The 20,874-nt window shown below is 35.5% G+C and overlaps 1 non-coding gene across 1 annotated transcript; it reads left to right on the forward strand.

The window, feature by feature from the left end:
- Nucleotides 1–20,056: 20,056 nt before the first annotated feature.
- LOC112064138 (U6 spliceosomal RNA) lies at nt 20,057–20,165 on the forward strand. The gene has a single exon (XR_002891389.1). It is a non-coding gene; the product is annotated as a U6 spliceosomal RNA (small nuclear RNA).
- Nucleotides 20,166–20,874: the final 709 nt, after the last annotated feature.

Here is a 20,874-nt window from a genome sequence, read left to right on the forward strand (position 1 = left end):
TGAAGACAGATAAAATTAGCAAAGCATTTTTTTTCACTTAGATTAAACTGAAATTTCTCAAAGTTAAAAAGCATTAACAAATTCTAAAACCAGGACAAAGAACTACTCCATTTTTTTTAATCGTTATTGAATGACTTGGGATACTTCATATGCTATGAATGAATTTGTGGGTGGTACCCAAAGATACCTGGTGTTGCAAAAAATGATATGTGTTCAATTTTGAGGGGCAGAGAATGAACGGCTTGATCTGAAGTCTTTCCTTACTGACTGTGAATCAGTTAGAGTCAGGCGTGGGAAGGACTTACTGGCTTCATTTATGAAACTAATGAAGTTTGTCTTTAGTAAACTGCCTCCCCTTTCTGCCACATCCAGTGGCTTCATTGTTAAAACCTCAATAAAACTGACAATAGTTATTCAAATACCAGTCATTATAAAACACTAGATTCCTTCCCGTGAGAAAGTTTACATTAACAACTTTTCTGTAGGAGCAGAAACAAGATTGGTTCCTGATTGAAGGAATTTGAGCCATTTGCAAGCAGAACCAGAAAATGTTTAGAGTAAAAGGGAAGCCCTTTCCCAAATCTCTAAAACAAGTCACTAGTAATGTTTAGGTTTGATTTTTCTTTTTTACTGACAATAATGTTTTAATCTGTTCAATTGAAAAGGTTAGCAGATTTAAGTTCAAGTGTGGTTGCTTTAAGAGCTATGCGTGCCTCAAAAAAGACGAAGAGAATGAATTCCAGGGCATATGCAGCAGTCCAGATATAGAACAGCATAGCTGTTACATAGTTTAAATAACTATAAAATTAGGTAAAATTATTAAATATGAAAAAATAAGACAACAAATGTGAATATACTTTAAAAGCAAATCACTCCTGTGGGACTGTAACAATGGAGCTCTCATGAATGAGAAATCATCACATCCACTAAAGTATGGACTTTTGAGAACAAAAGGAACAACTAGCTCTTTTTATATTTCATTTGAAAGTAAGTGAAAAGAAAGGTAAACTTAAATTTTGCTACAGTAAATACTATTTACTTAGATGATTTTGGCTAAAGTTATACAGTTAAAATAATTGCTTTAATGACCCACTTTACTTTTTATGACACAAAAATAATTTGCTTCTAATAAAACAGAATTTGTTAAATAGAACTCAGCATTTTTAGATGAGTCCATTTAGATGAGTTTATTTACAGTATTTGGGATTAATCACAAAAAGAAAAATATAAGAAATTGCATTGGTCATTGTCAAGGGTAAAATTTGGGCTATGAAAAGGATAAACACTGCATATGATTGTATTGGATTTCCTTGTTAATTTTTATTTTAAAGGTTTATTGTTGGTTTAAGCACAATCTTTTTCCTTGATAGGAATTGTGCTTATATGGATAGAGCTGGTGAATGTGCCTTTAGATATACATGCAGGTCTTAAGAAATTTACTTATATTTGAAAAATGCAGAAGTATTTATATTATATTTTGTGTGTGTTTAGCAATAAGGCAAATTTTACTAAATAGATAATTAGCTTATGGGATAGAAACTTAAGAATATAAATATTTATATTAAATTTCTGGCTCTTTTTTCTAGACATTGGCCACTAGCCCTATATGACCAAGGTTATTTCTATATTCTATACATGAAAAAGGTGCAGAATAGTAGGAATCTATTGAATTTAAAACACATGTAAGACTCTATAAACCCAGGAGATTTTAAAGTGTCTGTTCTACAATTACACTAACTGTTCTACAAGTAACTATTTATACAAAGAGCATTAATTGTTCACTTATTCAGTACATATTGAGCACACTCTGAGCCAGGCACTAAGTCAGGTGTTCAGGATACATTGGTGACTAAGACTCAGTCCTTGACCAAAAGGAATGTAGGGTTTGGGAAAGACTGACAGGAAGGCAGTGGTTACAGATGAGACCCATGTTCTGTGACAACGCAACATAAGGCTCATAACCTACCTATTTTAAGAGTTATGGATGTCATCCAAGAAGAAGCAAAATTTAAAGTGAAAAACAAGGCGGAAGAGGCAATAACGGCATGGACAGAACTTTAGGCAGAATATAAAAAGGCTCAGCAGCATGGGAGAAGATGGTGTGTTCAAGAAACTGCTTAAATTCGAAGGTCAAATGGTGAATTGAGGCTGATGAGGCAAACAGGGGCCAGGTCATAAGAGTCTTGATAAGTGGTCTAAATAATTAGGACTGTACCCTGTGACAATAGCAATTCCTTGAAAGATATTAAGCAAGGAAATTATATGACCAGACTGGACCCTTAAAAAATCAGTGGAGCTGCAATTTGGAAAATAGATTACTGGGTATCAGGAGTTGGGGTGGAAGATAAACTGCTTTGAAACTGTGTAATTTGGGAGAGTATTGGTAGCCTGAAATAAGGTTGTGTACTGGTGGTAAAAAGAAATGCACACATTTCAAAGATACTACATATGCAGGTAGAATCTAAAAGGCTTTGTGAGAGATTGGACAAAGGGAATAAAAAATGAGTAAAATTCGAAACTAATGCCCAGTTTCTGGTTTAGGCAACTGGGTTTATAGTGGTGTTGTTCAATAAAATAGGCAGGATTTTAAGAGGAATAGTTTATTAGTCAGGTTAACTAATGCTATTTGTTATGTCACACATACCTGTCCCTGGTAACTAAAGGTTTTGATTTGTCTCTGTATTTATTTCAAAGCACCTGACATTTGTCAAAGATGTTTTACAGCTGTGCTTCAAGAAATATGCAATGATCAACTGTCCTGAACGGCTCTGATTTGACCACAGGAGCATGCCTGGCAGGTGAGACTTGGAGGTGACCGAAAGTTACCTTTGCTTCATTACCATGTTGAAGTCTTGCCCAGGGGGAAACTTGTACTTTGCTAGGCACAATTTGTGCCATGTACAAAGAAGTGTGGAAGACTGCACATGCCCCAGCTGCCCCTGGAAATCTCTGCCCCTTTCCTAGACATACCTTCCTCTGGCCCTTAAAATTCCTTTACTCCTCTCCCCTTAGGAAGAAGGTGCTTTCAGAGCACTAGTTCTCCCTTCTCTATTCCTTGATCAAAGAATAATTTCTGCTCTGCTATACTGAATCCAATTTTGTTTGATTGGCATGTGCTACTCTGGGCAAAGGACCCACTGAGGAGTCACCGACCCATTGGGGATTGGTAACAATTAAAGCAACAACCTCCAAATATCAGTGGCTTCTCACAGTAGATTTTGTGTTGCTCACCATACAGTTTGATGAAGAAAAGACAGTTCACCTAGTGGCAGCTCAGGGATCTGGGTTCTTTCCATCATGAGGTTCTGTCATTTCAGATTGATTCCATTTGTATTGGTGAAAGCAAGAGAAAGATTTTTTTTTTAAACTATTTTAAACCCTAAACATTTTTTTAAAAAAATAGCAGTTATTGTTATCCTGGTTAATACAGAAGTAGGGTGTTACCATAACAAATGCTTAAAACACATGGCAAAGGCTAGTGGTCAGTCAGCAAGCAGGAAGAAACCTGATATTAAAGATTGAAAAGATGCCTATACATGTTATGCAGTGAAAAAAGTTTGGAAAAATATTTTTCTGTAATAACTTGGGAAACATGTTATATGCCCCAAGTGAACTGGCAGCTCTAGGTAGAGTTGTCAGGTAGAACTTTAGTTGTGTGTATTTGTTTTTAGTGTCTGTCTTGGGCAAGTGGAGCAATTCAGACACGACCTCAGGAAACAACTGTCTTTTAAGGATCAACAGAGATTTTAAGACATGAGAAGATAAGAAGAAATGATTGCAGGGAATCCTGTCTTGTACAATATTCTAACTCTAACTCCACTTCTAATCCTAAAATAATTTCTATACTTTATCCTAAATTTTCATGCAAGGGATGTCTTCTGCTTCTGTGTTCCCCAGGGCTGAACAGAGATTGAGCACAGAGTAAGAGGGTAATAAATATTTTATTTGTGTTTAACCACTATAGACATTGAGATTGCTTAATTGGAAAATGAGATTCTGAGGAAAATATATCATATTAGATTTCAGAAATATGAATTTAGGATAGAAATTAGAAAACAAAAATAACCTACTTCCCAGAATTTTGATGAATTTTACCAGAGAAGTTTGAGAACATTATTCTGTAGTTATTTTTAATATTTGTTTCCAGGCCTCTAACAATCCCTTCCGTTGTAGATATGTACTGTGCAGAATATAAAACTGTACAGTTATATTATGTCATAAAATACTTAGATATTCCTATCATTGTAATTTTATGTTACTTTTTCATTTTTGTTTCATCTATTAATAATATTTGTCCTAATAAAATAATAAGAGCACCTTCACTTTTATCATTGTTTAACTTTCGCATTTGTCGTCAAATCCTGACACAGTCAGGAAGCCTATCAGGAAGATAGGCTAGGAAGACACATTTATTTCTATTTAGTGACAGATCTGGGATTAGAATTCAGCTTCTCTATTTCCAGTCCAGGGATCTTGCACTATATAAATTCAATCAATGCTTTTGTGACATTTCTATCCCAAGTATTTAGCTCATACAATCTGGTTAGCTTTTCTGTCTGCCTTCTTCTCTGGTTCTTTTGATATGTTTGTAATAAAGATAATTACTCTCATCTAAATAAAAATAACTGTTTAACACATCCATCAAACATTTATTTCATAGATGGCTTAGAGACAGTAAGCATTTGAGGAATACCTCCATCTGAGAAGCTCATTCAAATTGCCTGAAGCTTTTTTCACTGTACAGGGCTGGCACTTAAAGTCTTGATTCTGTGTGCAATCTCAGGGTACTCCAGGAACCACACTGCACTTGCTGAATCTTAGAAGCACCACAGCTCTTAGCAATAATTTCTTTCAGCCAGTAGGTGGGGACCATAGGTTCGGGGTATTCTCTTTGCACTTGAAATCACCCAATGTCAACTGTTATATATAACTGCCTACATGCAAAACTGGGCACAGGAAAAAGGCGATCTAGGTGAAAGTACCGGATTGATTTTCAGGGAGACAAATAATTTCAAACAATAGCAAATTTTACTTTTCAGGGGTTGTATCAAGAATTGTATTTTTTTTTTAAGTGCACGCTACAAGTGAAGTTATAATATAGTAACTTATGTTTAGTAATGTCAAACTGCATTTGAATTGTCTCGTTTTTGCTCAAATTGCAGATAATGACTTGTTCTTTTCATGAAAATAGAATAAAATAAGCCTTCAGAGACAGACGGAACATGGTCTCATAACGAATTCAAATGCGTGGTACTGAGCTGTTGAGTTTGCACCCAATTCTGTACTGCAAATGGTACATTCTTAGTGATCAGATATTTTCAAAAATTGCTTTTAAATTATGGAAAAAAAAGATAATTAGTTGTCAACTGGAGATATTCTAGTTTTCCACATAAATTTTGAACCAGATCTTAGACCCAACTTCCGAATACTTTGAAACAGTGCTTATACTGGAGAGTTAATCTCTCCCAGAGAATATTATATATTAAGTCTCCAGGTAAAGAATGCCCCTTAGGATATAGCACATGGTTTCAATTAAAGAGAACTGGACTGATCAGAGATGAGTCTTTTACAATTAGGTTCACCTAATATTTTTGGATACAAATTATTTAAATTCTTCATGTCAGTTTTCTCACCTATAAAATGGGAAAATAATGTCTGTGCCTTTTGCAGGATTTCTAAGGTGTCAAAAGTACATTTTGATTGAAATAAATATTTGGAAAATATCTCATTTAACAATGCAGTGTTTATCATTTTTATGTCTTATATATTATCATAATCCACTAGCTGTTGTGGACCTGGGGTACTTTGAAATGTGGTACACTTGTTTTTTTTAGTTTTTATTTTCAAAATTGGCTCAGAGCTTGGATATATTTGAGTTAAGCAGCTCTTCCTTATGGCCCCAATTATATGGCTCTTGAGGATATAGAGAAGAGTGTGAAAGAAGATGGTGGGAAAACATAACAATCAAGATTAAAACTTCTTAGAGTTTTCATGGCTTGAAGTATTATCTCTAAAAAGAAAAATAAGGGGGATAAAGAGAAAAGAAAAGAAAAAGACTAGAGTCATTTCCCTTATCTGTTTTAAGATATTTTTTTATCGACAGATTTACCTGCATTTTTTTTAAACTTTCATTAAGTGCCACTAAGAAACTATATTAGATTAAACTTTATCTCTTGAGCTCTGACTGAGTTTACATATGCAGGTTGAAGAAGGCAGGTATCTGCCTTTAAAAGAAATGTTTTCTTTCATTGATCTCCCTGTTTCAGATTCTGCTTTTCATTTATGTCAACTGTTAATGTGTACTGAGTCACAGAAATTATAGTTGAGGGAACACACACTGTTTGGGTGTAAGCACAGGGAAGCAAACCTAGCAAGTGGCATTTGGTTTCTTAGATGATGGTGCCATCTTCCTGGCACTGATGAAGACAATGAAATATTCATGAATTTCTTAAAGTCTTTTAGAAAGAACATGTGCTGGAATGGAATATTAATGAGCCAATCTCTTTTGATTTCATGTCAAAAGGGGATGTTAAATAATTAAGGTGTGAAAGCCAGAGTTTATGCAGGAGGAGGTGGAAAGAAGCAGTCCTTCAGCATTAGAAATGTTCCCCTGCCATATTGAAATGATCACCCATCTGGGCCAAGTTCTCTTACATTATTTGAAGTATTCTATTAAAATATCTCAAGGTACAAAATGCATTAAATTGTTCTGACAGAAAACTGCTGAGGAACATTGAGCTACTTCAAACATATTTGGAAATCATTCAATTAGCTTTTAGTGATTGTGAATAACACTGTGAGGCAGTGAGGAGGAAAACAAAATAATCATACCTCAAGATTCTTGCTTTCTAGTACCCTTAGACTAATTGAAAAACTGGAAAAAATTACTCTGTGGTCAATTGTTAAATTGTGTAGAGATTTAAATGCTTAAGGGAGAGATACAGTGAACACTGTTGAGCCAAAGAAGTTTTCATGGATAATGGGGTATTTATCTTGGGCCTTGTAGAAGATAATAGAATTGCATGAGCAGAAGAGAAAAAAAGGTTCATCTCTAATAAGGAAGGGATAAGAAAATGAACAAAAGTGTAGAGAAAGTAATGCACAAATATAGAGTACAAATATTTTGTGATGTCATATCATCAGTAGACAATATAGAAATTAGCATTCATATTTTACATCATACATGAAAATGAAATGAACCTAGGTCCTAAAGGAGACGTTGAATTATTTCAGCTAAGTATTGGCTCACCACAATATTCAGACTCTCTGAAAGGTAAGGTGGATTCCCAGGAGACACTGACACAGTCTTTCAGCAAAGTAGACAAATTGAAACCTAAGGAGTTTTTATGTGTGTGGATCTTTCATATCAGGCTATGAAAACAAACATTCTCATAGTTTTATATTAAATATGTAAAATCTCGTGATACTTTCATAAGAGAAAATACTCTTGCTGCTTCACTTGATCACCCATATATTATCCACAGAATTGTTAGTGTGTCATTTTCTTTACAAGGCTGGCCTTTGCAGATATTTAATAACTATATTTGTTTGTTTATATTTCTGTTTTCACTTAAACAACTAAACACCCACTGCTCAGAACACATGGATTTTTTTTTAAGTTAGTGTTTTGTTGGTTTTTTTTAACATCTTTATTGGAGTATAATTGCTTTACAATGGTGTGTTAGTTTCTGCTGTATAACAAAGTTAATCAGCTATACATATACATATATCTCCTCCCTCTTGGGTCTCCCTCTAACCCTCCCTATCCCACCCCTTTAGGTAGACACAAAACACTGAGCTGATCTCCCTGTGCTATGCAGGTGCTTCCCTCTAGCTATCTATTTTACATTTGGTAGTGTATATATGCCCATGCCAATCTCTCACTTCATCCCAGCTTGCCCTTCTCCCTCCCCGTGTCCTCAAGTCCATTCTCTACATCTGTATCTTTATTCCTGTTCTGTCCTCAAGTTCTTCAGAACCATTTATTAAATTTTTTAGATTCCATATATATGTGTTAGCATATGGTATTTGTTTTTCTCTTTCTGACTTACTTCACTCCGTATGACAGACTCTAAGTCCATCCACCTCACTACAAATAACTCAATTTTGTTTCTTTTTATGGCTGAGTAATATTCCATTGTATATATGTGCTACATCTTCTTTATCCATTCATCTGTCAATGGACACTTAGGTTGCTTCCATATCCTGGCTATTGTAAAGAGAGCTGACATGAACATTGTGGTACATCATGCCTTTTGAATTATGGTTTCTCAGGGTATATGCCCAATAATGAGATTGCTGGGTCATATGGTAGTTCTATTTTTAGTTTTTTAAGGAACCTCCATACTGCTCTCCATAGTGCTTGTATCAATTTACATTCCCACCAACAGTGCAAGAGGGATCCTTTTTCTCCACACACTCTCCAGCACTTATTTGTAGATTTTTTTGATGATGGCCATTCTGACCGGCATGAGGTGATACCTCATTGCAGTTTTGATTTGCATTTCTCTAATGATTAGTGACGTTGAGCATCCTTTCATGTGTTTGTTGTCAATCTGTATATCTTCTTTGGAGAGCTTTCTATTTAGGTCTTCTGCCCATTTTTGGATTGGGTTGTTTGTTTTTTGGATATTGAGCTGCATGAGCTGCTTGTATATTTTGGAGATTAATCCTTTGTCAGTTGCTTTGATTGCAAAAATTTTCTCCCATTCTGAGGGTTGTCTTTTTGCCTTGTTTACAGTTTCCTTTGTTGTGCCAAAGCTTTTAAGTTTCATTAGGTCCCATTTGTTTATTTTTTCTTTTTATTTCCATTTCTATGAGGTAGGTCAAAAAGGATCTTGCTGTGATTTATGTCATAGAGTGTTCTGCCCATGTTTTACTCTAAGGGTTTTATAGTGTCTGACCTTACATTTAGGTCTTTAATCCATTTTGAGTTTATTTTTGTGTGTGGTGTTAGGGAGTGTTCTAATTTCATTCTTTTACATGAAACTGTCCAGTTTTCCCAGCATCAATTATTGAAGAGGCTGTCTTTTCTCCATTGTATATTCTTCCCTCCTTTATCAAAAATAAGATGACCACATGTGAGTGAGTTTATCTCTGGGTTTTCTATCCTATTCCATTGGTCTATATGTCTGTTTTTGTGCCAGTACCATACTGTCTTGATTACTGTAGCTTTGTAGTATAGTCTGAAGTCAGGGAACCTGATTCCTCTAACTCTGTTTTTATTTCTCAACATTGCTTTGGCTATTTGGGGTCTTCAGTGTTTCCATACAAATTGTAAAATTTTTGCTCTAGTTCAGTGAAAAATGCATTGGTAGTTTGATAGGGATTACATTGAATTTATAGATTGCTTTGGGTACTATTATCATTTTCACAATGTTGATTCTTCCAATCCAAGAACATGGTATATTTCTTCATCTGTTTGTATCATTTTTAATTTCTTTCATCAGTGTCTTATAGTTTTCTGCATACAGGTCTTTTTTCTCCTTAGGTCGGCTTATGTATAGTATCATGTCATCTGCAAACAGTGAGAGCTTTACTTCTTCTTTTCTGATTTGGATTACTTTTATTTCTTTTTCTTCTCTGATTGCTGAGTCTAAAACTTCCAAAACTACATTGAATAATAGTGGTGAGACTGGGTATCCTTGTGTCATTCCTGATTTTAAAGGAAATTGTTTCAATGTTTCACCATTGAGAACAATGTTGGCTGTGGGTTTGTCATATATGGCCTTTAATATGTTGAGGTAAGTTCCCTCTGTGCCACCTTTCTGAAGGGTTTTAACATAAATGGGTGTTGAATTTTGTCAAAAGCTTTTTCTGCCTCTATTGACATGATCATATGGTTTTTCTCCTTCAATTTGTTAATATGGTTTATCACATTGATTGATTTGCATATATAAAAGTACCTGTGCATTCCTGGCATAAAACCCACTTGATCATGGTGTATGATACTTCTAATGTGCTGTTGTATTCTGTTTTGCTAATATTTTGTTGAGGATTTTTGCATTTATGTATATCAGTGATATTGGCCTGTAGTTTTCTTTTCTTGTGATATCTGTGTCTAGTCTTCGTACCAGGGTGATGCTGGCCTCATAGAATGAGTTTGGGAGTGTTCCTCCCTCTGCTATATTTTAGAAGAGTTTGAGAAAGATAGGTGTTTGCTCTTCTCTAAATGTTTGATAGAATTCACCTGTGAAGCTATCTGGTCCTGGGCTTTTTTGTTGGAAGATTTTAATCACAGTCTCAATTTAAATGCTTTTGATTTGTCTTTTTATATTTTTTATTTCTTCCTGGTTCAGTCTCGGAAAGTTGTGCTTTTCTAAAAATTTGTCCATTTTTTCCTGGTTGTTCATTTTCTTGGTATATGAGTGCTGGTAATAATCTCTCATGATCCTTTGTATTTCTGCTGTGTCAGTTGTTACTTCTCCTTTTTCATCTCTAATTCTGTTGATTTGAGCCTTACTTCTTTCCCTCTTGTTGAGTCTGGCTAATCGTTTATCAACTTTATTTTTCTTCTCAAAGAGCCAGCTTTTAGTTTTATTGATCTTTCCTATTATGTCCTTCATTTGTTTTTCATTTATATCTAATCTGATCTTTGTGATTTCTTTTCTCCTGTTAACTTTGTGGTCTTTTTCTTCTTCTTTCCCTAATTGTTTTAGGTCCAATGCCCTGAACTCGGCTCTACCATCTTGATGCTCAGGCCTGACACCTGGCCAAAGCACCAAGCCCCTATCATCCACACAGCTCAGAAGAAAAGGGAGAAGAAAAAAGAGAGAAAGGAGAAAGAAAAAATAAAATAAAATATTTTAAATGAATAATAAAAAATATATTATAGAAAATAAAAAGTAATAAAAAAAGAAAAAGAGAGCAACCAAACCAAAAGACAAATCCACCAATGGTAAAAAGCAATAAAAACTATATTAACCCCCCCCAAAAAAAAACCCCCAAACTAAAATGGACAGCGAGAACCCTAAGACAAATGGTGAAAGCAAAGCTATACAGACCAAATCACAGAAAGACGGATACATACACACTCACAAAAAGAGAAAAAGGAAAATATATATATATATATATGTAAAAAAAGGAGAGCAAACTAATAAATAACTAAATCTACCAATGATAATAAACTCTAAATTCTAAACTAAGAGAAACATAACACCAGAAACAAATTAGATTCAGAAACCAAACCCCAAGTCTACAGTTGCTCTCATAGTCCACTGCCTCAGTTTTGGGATGATTCATTGTCTATTCAGGTATTTCACAAATGCAGGGTACATCAAGTTGACTGTGGAAATTTAATCTCCTGTTCCTGAGGCTACTGGGAGAAATTTCCCTTTCTCTTCTTTGTTCACACAGGTGCTGGGTTTCTGCTTTGGATTTGGCCCTGCCTCTGCATGTAGGTCGCCTGAGGATGTCTGTTCCCCACCCAACAGGATGAGGTTAAAGGAGCAGCTGATTTGGGAATGCTGGCTCACTGAGGCCAGGGGGAAGGAGGGGTACAGAAAGCGAGGTGAGCCTGTGGTGGCAGAAGCTGCCATGACGTTGCAATAGCCTGAGGCATGCCGTGTGTTCTCCTTGGGAAGTTGTCCCTGGATCACGGGACCCTGGCCGGCTGCACAGTCTCCTGGGAAGGGAGGTGTGGATAGTGACTTGTGCTTGCATGCAGACTTCTTGGTGGTTGCAGCAGCAGATTTAGCATTCCATGCCAGTCTCTGTTTTCCATGCTGATAGCCACAGCTCGCACCCACCTCTCGAACTTGTTTAGGTGGTGTTCTGAATCCCCTCTCCTTGGGCACCCCAAAACAATTGTCTCTTGAATTTTAGTCAATTCCAAACTTTTTCCCTGACTCTCTCCCAGCTAGCTGTGGTGCACTAGCCCCTTTCAGGCTGTGTTCATGCAGCCATCCTCAGACTTTTGTTTGGGATCTGACCTCTGAAGCCCGAGCCTCAGCTCCCAGCCCCCACCTGCCCCAGTAGGTGAGCAGATTAGCTTCTCAGGCTGGTAAGTGCTAGTCAGCACTGATCCTCTGTGCAGGAATCTCTCCACTTTGCCCTCTGCACCCCTGTTGCTGCACTCTCCTTCGTGGCTCTGAAGCTTCCCCCAAGCCCAGCCCCCATCTCCACCAGTGAAGGGGCTCCCTAGTCTGTGGAAACTTTTCCTCCTTCACAGCTCCCTCTCAGAGGTGCAGGTCCCATCCCTATCATTTTGTCTCTGTTTTTTCTTTTTTCTTTTTCTCTACCCATGTAAGTGGGGACTTTCTTGCCTTTGCGGAAGTCTGAGGTCTTCTGCTAGTGTTCAGTATGTGTTCTGTAGGAGTTGTTCCACACGTAGATGTGTTTTTGATGTATCTGTGGGGAGGAAGGTGATCTCCACGTCTTATTCCTCTGCCATCTTGAAGGTCCCTCCTCAGAACACAGGATTTTTAAAACCCATATCTCAATGGACTTGAGGACCCAGAGAGGGGGAAGGGTAAGCTGGGAAGAAGTGAGAGAATAACATCAACATATATACACTACCAAATGTAAAATAGATAGCTAGTGAGAATCAGCTGCATAGCACAGTGTGATCAGCTCTGTGCTTTGTGACCACCTAGAGGGGTGGGATAGGGAGGGTAGGAGGGAAGCTCAATGTAGAGAGGATATGGGGATATATGTGTACATATAGCTGATTAACTTTGTTATACAGCAGAAAGTAACACAACATTGTAAAGCAATTTTACTCCAGTAAAGATGTTAAAACAACAACACTCTGTCCTTTTCTTTAGCTTACAATCTAGGTTAGAGAAATATATAAACAATAATGTTTATTAAAAGTCACCCATAATTTTACCAAAGAAATCACAGATAATAGTTTGATGAATTTCCATTTAGCTTTTTAACCCTGTATGGTGTAAATACTTTATTTATGTATTTATTTATTTACTATGATTGTGATCCTGCCAAACATATCATTGGTATCCTAATTTTTTGCTTTTGTTTTATGTTAAAAATATTTCCTATGCCATTTTCAAAATATACTTAATCTCATAACATACTATAATTTATTGAAATATTAATTTTTGTTGAATATTTACATTTTTGTAACATTTCATTGTTGTAGTTAACACTTTGATGAACATCACTCAACATCAATTTATAATTCAATGCTTATTTTCTCAGAGTAAATTCTCACATGTGAAATGTCTGAATTGAAATGTATCAACGTTTTTAGTGATTTGGACACATACTGCCAAAGTATTCTCCTAAAAATACCAATTTATAATCCAATTTATAATAGTTGAGAAGACCCAACTATTTCATAAAAGATTCCTTGCCAACTTTTATATTATCTTGGATATAAAAAGATCTTTGCCAATTTGATAGGTGAAAATATGTCATTGTTTTTACTTGCCTTATTTATAAAATTGAACATTTTCGCTTTTATTTAGTGGATTTTTTGGGGATAAGTGTGTGTGTGTGTGTGTGTGTGTGTGTGTGTGTGTATGAGAGATAGTCATTTCATCATGACTTTTACCTACTTTTCTATTTCTGTGAATAGTCTTTAATAATTACTTAAAACAATTATTATTTTTGAGGTCCCAGGAAAACTTCTAATCATAATAAATTTGATCTGGATATTAATGAAGCATTATAGCTAGGATTTATTTATATCCAAATCCAGCATTACAGGAAGAAAATTGGAATCTCATTACTTTTTTACTTTTTTTCTTTTTATTGAATTTTAAAATAGGTTCAAGTTATTAGACATAAACTTTAAAGGCTGATTACTTTCTTCTAGTAACTGGTTTGAGTTTTAAACCCAAAGTCTATTTATTGGTATACATTGCTTTATAACATACAACCTTCTATCTGGTTGGAGATATTGAAATTCAGACATAGACTTCCAGAAGAAAATGTCTGGTTTCTGGTTTCTGTTGTTTTGTTTTGTTTTGTTTTGTTTTTGTTTTTGTTTTGTTTTTTTAAGACAGCAAATAGTACCTTTCATTATATTATAAAGAGATAATCTTTAAATGCATGGAAGTATTTAATAAACATAATTACAACTTGCGAGTCTTTAGCTTGCTCATTCATCTCTCTGCTATCCACAAGAATGGGGTAAGCACATCATTCCCCATGGGTATAATTTCACTCCTCCATTACATTCTTCCTCTTCCCCTACAGTCGTCCATGAGGTAGAGTCCCTTTTATTGCTAATCTTTCAGTGTAAAAAATCTTATTTTCATCTGTTTTTTCTACATCATTCACAGCTTTAAAAAAATATTTTTCCTCAAATAGGAGAAGGAAGGTCTCTGGCTTCATGATATCTTGCATATTTTTTTAATAGTAGCTCTAATTTGTAGAGCTAAGAGGTACTCTTACTATTCTGGAATGAATATTCAATTTAGAATAGTAATTATTCATTACAACACAGCAAAGATAATATGTTTTCATGTTAAAGGAGTTTATATCTAGCCTCATAAATAAGACGCTTCATGCACCTAACCTAACAGCATGTTGTTATCTAAATACCTTATTATAAGAAAGTTACCAGTTGTCAGGAAAATAATGTCTGAGGCCCTTGAAAGCAAGACTATTTGGCATACAACTGTAAATGAGTGCGCTCTGTCTTGGGGTATCAAAAATCAGCCTTGGTTTTAGCTAGCGTGGTGGGAGTAGTAGTCATGGAGAAGTTCCCACATGGGTCACTTCTTCAAAAAGTCCATTCATTGAGAATGTCAGAGTAAATGCATGAAACCGCACAGGATGCTCCTGGTACAAAAGCCCCTCCACGTTCCTTGTTTCTTGTTTTTGTGAGGAAAAAAGGCTTTAGTCTACTATGCCTTCCTTGAGTTCCAAAGAGCAGGCTCAAGCAGTTATTAGGACAATAGAGTCAGAGGACTCCTAGTTCCTCCTGAAGGGATATAGGTAATAATCTGATGCATATCTTTGAGTTTTTCTGCAGAAATTAAGACCCTCATCTGGTGGAGGATGATGACTACATGCTGACCACAAGCAAGCAAGTGAGGCCTCACTGTGCATTGGGCACAGGAACTTGGGTTTGATCACATACACAGATAAAAATGCCATCACATTCATGAAAAAGTAAACAAATACTATTAAAAAATTAGCTGTAGAGGATAATTCACTCTAAGGAAGATCAATTCTGGAATCCACATAAGGAAGAATATATTAGTGATAGTTACTTTGCTCATGGGTTGCTCAAGTAAGTCTTTATAAGTCAGTTTTGTCAATAAGACAGGACCAAGGCCAGAATTTTTAAACAGCCTTCTAATTATGTACCTGTATCTAATGTAAGGCAGTGGGGGAGAGCTGATCCTGCAGCTGTAGTCAGTACTTCCTGGTCACCGGCAATAAACACATAGGTCTTGTGTCTTCCTAAGCTTAAAATAAGGCTGCTCTTGATCCTGAGATTGTTTTTTTCCATCTCCCTGTCCTTACTTTATTCTCTACCTACTCCCTCTTCATTCCTGGCTTTTATCCAATTCCTCATTTCTGTACTCAAGTTTCACCCTTGCTTGACTTGTACTTGTATATCCTAATCTTGATCAATTTAGTCAACTTTATCAGTCCTCTATTTCCTATTTACAAACTGGAAATCTGGTTGCTCACAGTCAACATCATATTTATTAGTCAAACCTTTCAGCTTTCCCTTCAAGATGTCTCTAGAATATAATTATTTCACAGTACCTCCATTGTTACCACTTTCCTCTAAAGCCACCATCACTGAATTCCTCGTTTGTTACAAATAGGCTCTGAAATGGTCACTCTGTTTCCACCTTGCTCTATATGACAAGCTGAAAGATCCTACCTTCCTGACCTCATTTTCTATTAACCTCATTTTTCTACTCCCTTCAAAGTGACCTCTTTAGTAGTCCTCAAAGTTGCCAGCAGACTTCTGTATTAGGGTCATTGCAATTGCTGTTTCTGCTACCTGGAAGGTTTTTCCTCAGAAAAAAAGTAATGATTATTTGTTTCATATTTCTTAGATATTATCAGGGATTTTTTCTCTGACCTTCTTGTATAAAAATATACCCTATCTATCTCTCTCTCCCTTCCCTGCATCATCTTTTATCATAATACATCTCATCTTTGAACAGAGCATACATTTATTATTTATCTCTTCTTCTAGAATGCAGTCTTCATGAGGGCAAGTTATCTTTTTAAAACATTTGTATACTTAATCTCTCAGTGTCTGGCACTGAATGGTCCCATAATAAATGTATGAATGAAGAAAGTAGAATGAATAAATGAATTTATAATCTTTCTACCTCTTACTGTATTGGAAGTAATAGATCTAGGACCCTCACATACTTAAACATTAAAGTAAAATTTTAATCTTACTCTCAGTACAGTTGTCCAGCAAGGAAAATATATATATAAGACAATTTGCTATGTATAAAGTCACCAAATGACCAATAAGTAAGAGGAGTATTTCTGGAATGATACATTTATTTACTCATATCCCATTTGATCCCACTCATTGAAGCTACTTAGAAAAGATAAGAGAATGAAATTAGTAGTGAAGTAAATGAGGCAAATGAAAAACAAGATCAGCAAAGGGTGAAATTAATACATATAACTGCAGGCAGAGGTTGCTCATTAGCTTTAATTGTCCTCAGTTTAAAAGTAAAGAGGCAACACAGATCAGCTCAAGATTTAGTGTCCATGAAGACAAACAAACTTACGCAAGAAGTAAACTATTCTTGATGATGAGACATGAGTGATACATCCTGTATTGATCAATTTCCTTGGAAATGTCCCTTTGCTATATCTGCTAACAAGAAGACTTGAATAAAGGGAGGAGATGCCAGGAGAGCTCTCTGGTAAAATAACTGAAAATACCAGACATGTGATTTGCTAGCATTCCATACTTTTCCTTGCCTTTTACATTGTAACTTCTTGCATAGTTTCCTGTTTTCCCAGCCAACTAGTATGAAAGGTAACGGCTATTAAGCTACTAACTATTTTATCCTCATTGCCTGATACATTATGACATTAATAAACATTTAAGAACAAAGGAATAAATGAACGAAGGTTAAAGAAGAACGTAAAAATATTTTAGGGTCTGTGATAAGACATGGTGCTTATTGGAACTGGAGTGAGTGACCCAGGACAGTCAGCGCCATATTTGGGTTATTGGTGGGTATATATACAAGTTGAAAAGACAATAGGAATATTGAATAAACCTCAAATGATCAAATGGCTTTCTACTCTGTAATGAAAATCTGGCCAGCTCGAAAAGAGTTCTGGTCCTAAAAGTCAGTATATTGATGTGACAGATCTTAAGGTAGGAGTTAAACTTAATAAGCATTGTCCTTAAATTCCAGAACTCTTGGGCATACTAATGTGTTCCAGCTGCTGGGTATTACCTACTCCTAGAAATACTGATCATGGGCTTAGGATGGATGTCTGAACTCTGACTTTTGCTCTCTGCTTAGCTTGAATTTTGCTCATCTTCATTTATTATTTATTTATTTAGAAACTACTTTTTAGCAAGCATTTTCTAGATATTTGAGATAAAGTGAAAGAGCCACACCCTGCTCTCACATAGCTCAAGTTCATAGCGTAATGGACAAATAACGCTGAAAATTTAAAACTTTCCTGTAGTTTATGGGTTAATTTCTTGGGAAACCTAGTGGACTTTAGCCAATTGCTACTCTAATAAGGTTGACTATTCAGTTTCTACTTCAAGGTGCCAACTCAAACCAGAGCCTTACTTGCCTCAGGGTCAGCCTATGTGTCAGGCTCCCCAGTACTGACCCTGAGAACTAGTCTTCCAGTCAAGTATATTACCAGTCCAAGGATCATTTCAGACACTCCAAACACTATCTTACCTGAGATCATTCCCTAAAACCTGGCCTACTTTCTTTTACTGCTGCAGTAGACAGTATGTTTTACTGCACTTGAAAGACAAGGTGAGTTCAGCAAAACTAAGTTCTGATACTCATCAGAAATAAGATCTTGCTCAATTATTTAACCTCTCTGATCCACAGTCTGTAATAATTGCCTTCCTCTAAAGGTTTCTGTGAAGGTCAAAGAAGATGCGATTTTATTCTATCGCAATGCCTGGCATAGGAGTTCCTGTTTTCTTTCATAGTTCCCATGAACATAAGTAAGGCGAGTAAACAATGTCTGAAAGAAGAAAGTAGACGCTCAGGAAAACTGTAAAAGAGTTCACTGAATTTATAAATTGGGGTGATTCCACTGGATAATACCCTTAAGTAAGTATTAAAAGCTATAATTTATTAGTAATATTTGGGACAGAGTGACCTATCCTTTGGGATGTGTAGATGATGATATAGTTTCAAAATCACTCTTGCATATTATCTTGTATTCATTTCACACTTCAAAATACAGTGACTTAAATGTTATATAGAAATAAATTTACAATAGCTAAGAACCACCATGATTATTAATTGTTTTGAGTTCAAATCTATCAAGATGCTTATTAACCTATCTCTGCACAGCTCCCATAAAAAATATTTAGGACTTAAATATAAAATTATTAAAAAGTGCTTTTCCAGAAAGGAGAAAAAGATGATTTATCTCATTTTTCTTTGAATTATGCCAGTTTATGTGTGTATTTCTGAATAGCACTGAAGTTTGGGGTGCGATTGTACTCTTTAACTGTTGTTTTGCATTTGAAATCCTCCAACTAGTGCAATCTAAAGTGGCAATTTAATTATATTTTTATTCATCAATCTCCCTCACTTGCTCACACTTGACGTTCCTGAGGCTATGAGTCTTTACTAAGGTTATAAAATGCTTCAACCTTCATAAAAGGCATAGTGACTTCCCATGAGGTTCAAAGCATTAATGATAAGATGAAATGCAAAATCATTATCTGAGTGCAGCATCTCTCTTACCACAGAAGCTATTCAAATCATCCAATTGAAAGGCAAACCTATACAAAAGCTAATAAAGAATTCTCCCTGGAGGTTGAAATATTGGACAAATTGCTTTTCGGATGTTAACTGGGTGACAGCCAAATGATGCTGCTGGTTCACTATATTTCACCTCTGTAAGCTGGATAATTGATGGTCTTTGGGTTCAGAGGTCAAAAGTTGTTGGTGAGTTTGCAATGAGAAACTTCACTGTGGAAATGGACCAGTGATAAGTGTTTATTACTTGCCATTGTCTTGGTACCAAAGGCTTTAATAGGGAAACCATGCTTCATTCAGGTTAGTGTCACATTTGCATTCAACAGTTCATGAAAACTTATAAGTGTGTCAGTGGAAAATTGAATGCTGACAACTTGCAAAAATGTCACTTACATAAAAACCAGTTTATAAAGACAGGGTCTTACCTTCTTCCCTTCTAAAGCAAAGCTGTGTGCAGCAATGTATGTAATACCCATAGGTGATGGTAGTGACAAATAAGTGTCTCTTGCAAAACCAATCTGTTTATTTCATCTTAGATTTAAAGCCTGTATTAAAAAGAGGCTCAAGTATGTGAGCGCTGAAAAGTCCATCTTTATCAGTCTTTACCCTATCTTCATATATGTAAACCTACTCATTTTTTTTAATAATGGAAGAGAAAATTTATTTATGATTACATCAAAATCCAAATTCTTTTGTGTCAATTAGCATATTTATAATGAGATAGGTGTTCTTAGGCTTCTATTGCACAATATGATGATGTGATATGTACTTTCAGGAAGACAAGGAATGCTAAAGAGATCTGAAAACTTATCTATATCATGAGTCCACAAAGGCCCACCAAGGTGTAAATGTGGAAATATAGGTTGATAATCATTTTCAATGTTTCATAACACTTGCTGGAAATTATATATTCATTTGTTGGTATAATGATCAACTTTAATCTACTTTTGACTGCTTTGATACCAACTCAGGGTACACCTAATTCTGTTATCTGTGTTCTCCATGGTATTCAGAAGCACTGGTTGGCAGTAAAATAACTTATGGGAAGTACCTAGAATCTGACTTTTCTATTCAGGCTAGAGAACTAACTTAACCCTTAATGACTATGTAGTTCTTGATACTGTTGAAGCATGTTTTCATACAAATTAGTCATTAAGGCATGATAAACAAAACCTGTGCTCACTTCAGCAGCACATAGAAAAAAAAATTGAAAAAATACAGAGAAGATTATCATGACCTCTGAGCAAGGGTGACACAGAAATTCGTGAAGCATTCCATATTTTTAAAAGAAAAGATTATTCCATCACACAGACTACTTTTGTACTAGAATTTGCTAACTTGTAATATGGAATTTTCCTTTTGGATGATAAGCAGGATTTCCTTATAAATTGCTTGGACACTGGTCACTTTTAGGAGATTTAAACTCTAGTAATTATGACAGCTACATTGAAAAATAATTGTTCTGCAATTGTTTATCTTCATTTAGTTTAAAATTCTTAATGTTTGTAAAACTAAATTGTTTTAGGGGAATGAGGCAGAGGGGTGGGCAATTTATTTTGTAAGAGTAAAATAAATGAATATGTATTGAATATTAAAAAACAAACAGGACAAAAAACCAAAAAAAACAGCACTGGACTGAGAATCAGGAGACCTGGCTTCTGATAATGACTCAGTCAATATCTATGACAATTTTAAAGAGTTGTTTTATTTACTTAAGTTTCTAATTTCTGATCATACCAGATAATCACTAAGACCTCTTCCAAGTTTGAACTTGGAAGCTACTTTCATAAAGAAGCTACATTCTTCATTGCTGAATGTGCTTTTTTTTGGAGCATTTGAGTAATGCCTTCTAGCTACTCCCTGTAGGGAGTGTTTCAACTCTGGTTTCTAATGGAAAAGATAAGCAAATATGGTAGCTGGAAAACTAGTAATGCTTAAGTCCACGTCCCTCAATATTTCCTACAGAATAATAGAGAAAATCAAGACAATCAAA

Source organism: Physeter macrocephalus, chromosome 19 (assembly GCF_002837175.3).
Source record: "Physeter macrocephalus isolate SW-GA chromosome 19, ASM283717v5, whole genome shotgun sequence".
NCBI lineage: Eukaryota > Metazoa > Chordata > Mammalia > Artiodactyla > Physeteridae > Physeter > Physeter macrocephalus.